We start from the raw sequence: 3,477 nt of genomic DNA on the forward strand, positions 1-3,477 counted from the left end.
ATCAGCAGCAGATTGCATGTAGTACATTATGAGAGTTACTGGAATCGGCTGGAAACTGTCCAACTTCAGCAAAGCTTTTTGTCACCGCCCCCCTGGCTGCAGTTAATCTAGAACAAGCCTTCTGTCTCTGTTGAGTGGTTTGTGCGAAATCCAAATGGCATTGGGTCTCAAAGGGTGTGGCCCTAGTTTAGATTATTTTTCAGAAATGTTACCATAGAATTGATTTCTAATCCTAAACATACTGTTAGTCTTGTTCGCTTTATGCTGGTAAAATAAGGAACTGCAACCTTATTTCAGTGAAAATATTTTCACTTGATCCACTCTCTTGTTCACAGTGAGGACTGGAGTTATTTGCTTCACTTTCTCAGTATTAGTGAGGACTGGAGTGATTTGCTTCACTTTCTCAGTCTTAGTGAGGACTCGAGTGATGTGATCCACTTTGGCAGAACAATGGCACCTCCTGCAAAGTCTTGATACACATAAATACAAAAATGAATAAGAATTACACTGCTTTCACCCTCCAAGGCAGGTCTCAGTCCTTTCCCCTTCTGGGGTTCACTTATTGATTTTAGGTATCCTATCCCACGTTAGATTTTCTTATACACCCTCACTTAGTTTTTAATAGATATGTCAGTCTCTCCATGGACAGACATTGCGCCATATTCTTGATCCAAGCACCACTTATAGGTGCCTCCGCGTTATTCCAGATGAGAGCTATAGTCTTTTTTGCTTGTGGTATAGCAAAATCAATTCATTTAAAGTCTTGGGGTTTTAGATTTAGATTTGTTGGTATATAAATGCAGCAAAATCAACTTAGGGCCAAGTGAAATATTCACGGACAAGATGTCAACAGTTTTATTGATCACCTCCCTGCAGCATGTTTTCATTTTCTCACGCTCCCAGACACAGTGCATAAAGGTCCCTTTATTCTCATTGCATTTTAAAAAGAAGCTCAGGTACATCGCCAGTTCAATGGAGTTGTGTTTGTCTGAATCAGCAACAGATATGAGAGAAGCTTTAAATTGGAGTTTGCTGTTTGTTTTTGAAATGCATCTCTTTTTTTTTTTTTTTCAATTGTGGTCTGAAATGTCCTTTTTTAAGACTGGTTAACCATGTTGCTTTAGAGCCAGATGCAAGCCAGTTACATATTGATGAAATCAAAACTTTATCATTACAATTATTTGTTATAAGTTTTCTAAGGATGAGAGTGCAGGAATCACTACTGATTGGTTTTGTATAGAGGAAATAAAGTTCCTTACTCAGAGACATTTAAAATAATGTTTCCTTGGGATGTCATACATTAGAAAGGTCTTTAGAATCCCTTCTTTAAAGACGTCATCTAGTTTACTTATTCCTTTCTTTGCTCATGTCTGGACTCCTGCATCCAGCTTGCCTGGTTTATATGAAACATTGCCCTACACTTGGCTAAATTGTGACAGAGAGTCCAATTTGTTCATATATTCTTTTACCTCATACCATACATTAATCATAATAAAAACAACTACAGGGTGAGCAGTACATGTTCTTAAATACTTTACCTTAGCTGAATACAGGTACAAATGCATTGGTACCTTAAAGCTGCAGTAGGGAGTTCTGAGAAAACGTGGACTTAGCCTAAAAATTTGAACAAGCACACCTTCCAGGTTCCTCCCCCTTGCTCTCTGCTGCTACAGCCCTCCCTCCACAGCTCCTCCCCCACAGCGGTGCATGCCGTGAACATGCACGCTAGTAAGCAGGGCCACCGATGCTTTCCACATCCTCATGGACAATACAGGGGATTTATTCTGAGGGGTGTATAGCTGTTGTGTGCTGTGCTTTTAAAACTTTGAATACTTAATGTAAAAATATTGCTTATTTAAAATATTTCTATTAAAAGATATGTAAATACTTTACACAGTACATTACTGAATTACCTTTTGGATCAATTAAAAACACTAAACTTTCAGTAGGAATGATGAATCACTGAGGAAGCTCACTAAGTCAAGGAATAACAACATCTTAGAAATATGTCTTAGGTTTTATTTTGCATATGGGTAAAATAAATCAGCTTTTTTTGCAAAGTACTCCTGCACAAGGAAATGCTGAACATTTTGATTTGGACTGAAGGAGATTCCTTCACGTGCATCTGTGTCTGGGGCCATGTCTGACCTGTTGAAGGAGCATAAAGAATTTGTGTCAGACATTTGATTTACAGATTACATCCTGAGGGGGAACAAAACGTGTATGTTTAAAAATGATCAAAAATAATATTCTGCCTTGCTAAACGTTGACAGTGACAGCGCACAATTAAACGTGTTTCACCATAGCTAAGCTACATTTAATTGTGATTGACAAAAAGCATTTTGGCTTACTAAATGTAGGTATCGAAACAATATTGCTTATACTGAGGGTGAAGGTGTTAGCAGGTAAAGTTAAACTTCACCTGCTAGCTACAACATTCCTGCCGTTCTACAAGCTAACAAGCTAACTGTTAGACTTAGCAACAAGCTACAGAGTCAAATGAGATTTGCGCGATCACCAGTGATACCGTAACCATCGCTATCTTAGTTGTGTAGTTCTTAAAAAATGAAAGAAATCGGGCAGAGATACTTACATGTCAAGCAGAAATGTGGCTAGCTCTGAATCCGTGTTGAATCCTTTCAGGAGGCGTAGCTCCCTCCACCTCTGAAAATCCGCTCTGATGTTGACCCTCGTTTAATTTTGGGCTCGGTCTAACTCTTTCTTTTTAGCTCGCTTTCCGTCATCGGTCTTCTTCTGTTTGCCCGTCTTTGTTTTCTGAGCAGGTGTCACTCGAGAAATTGGCAGTTTTCCTGAAAAGTTGTTTCTCCGCGATAAGCACAGCTGCAGCACACCGACAATCTTGAGCTTGAACACGGTACACGCTGTGCGAGGGAGGGGTATGAGCAGCGCGTACACGAGAGTGATTGACAGTGCTAAGACAGTCCTCCTGGCTCTGATTGGCTGTTTCTTACCGGGAGCGGTGTATTTCTGCAAGTGTCAGTAGGAGCACAGGCAGCAAACACAGGAGCTTGTTTTTTTTTTTTTTTTTACAGATTATCTGTCTCATATTCTACTGTCAGGAGATAGTGACAGTTTTAACAAATTTGTAAAATATAAATTTTTACAAAAGTTACCTACTGAAGCTTTAAAGGAGCTTGACTCTATGTCCACCCGTGACGCATGATCTCCAGAAGAAAAACAGATTTATAGTTCTCAATTGGTTTGCTTAATAGTACCAAAGATTTGGACTTTGTCTGCCCCTCAGTATCACAAGCTTTAGCAGGATAACATTTTGTATTTTTAAATTTTACTCTGCCTTTCTTTTCTATCCATTAGCCATAATCAATTCTTAATAAGCCTACATGCTGTATTCCCATATTGAACTTGAGCAACAGACAGTTGAATCAGTTGCAGATCAAACTGTTGATTTTCCATCTGGATTGGTTTGTGTCTGTCTGTATGGCTCTGCCCCCCCCC

Source organism: Etheostoma cragini, chromosome 17 (assembly GCF_013103735.1).
Source record: "Etheostoma cragini isolate CJK2018 chromosome 17, CSU_Ecrag_1.0, whole genome shotgun sequence".
In the NCBI taxonomy this organism is placed as follows: Eukaryota; Metazoa; Chordata; class Actinopteri; order Perciformes; family Percidae; genus Etheostoma; species Etheostoma cragini.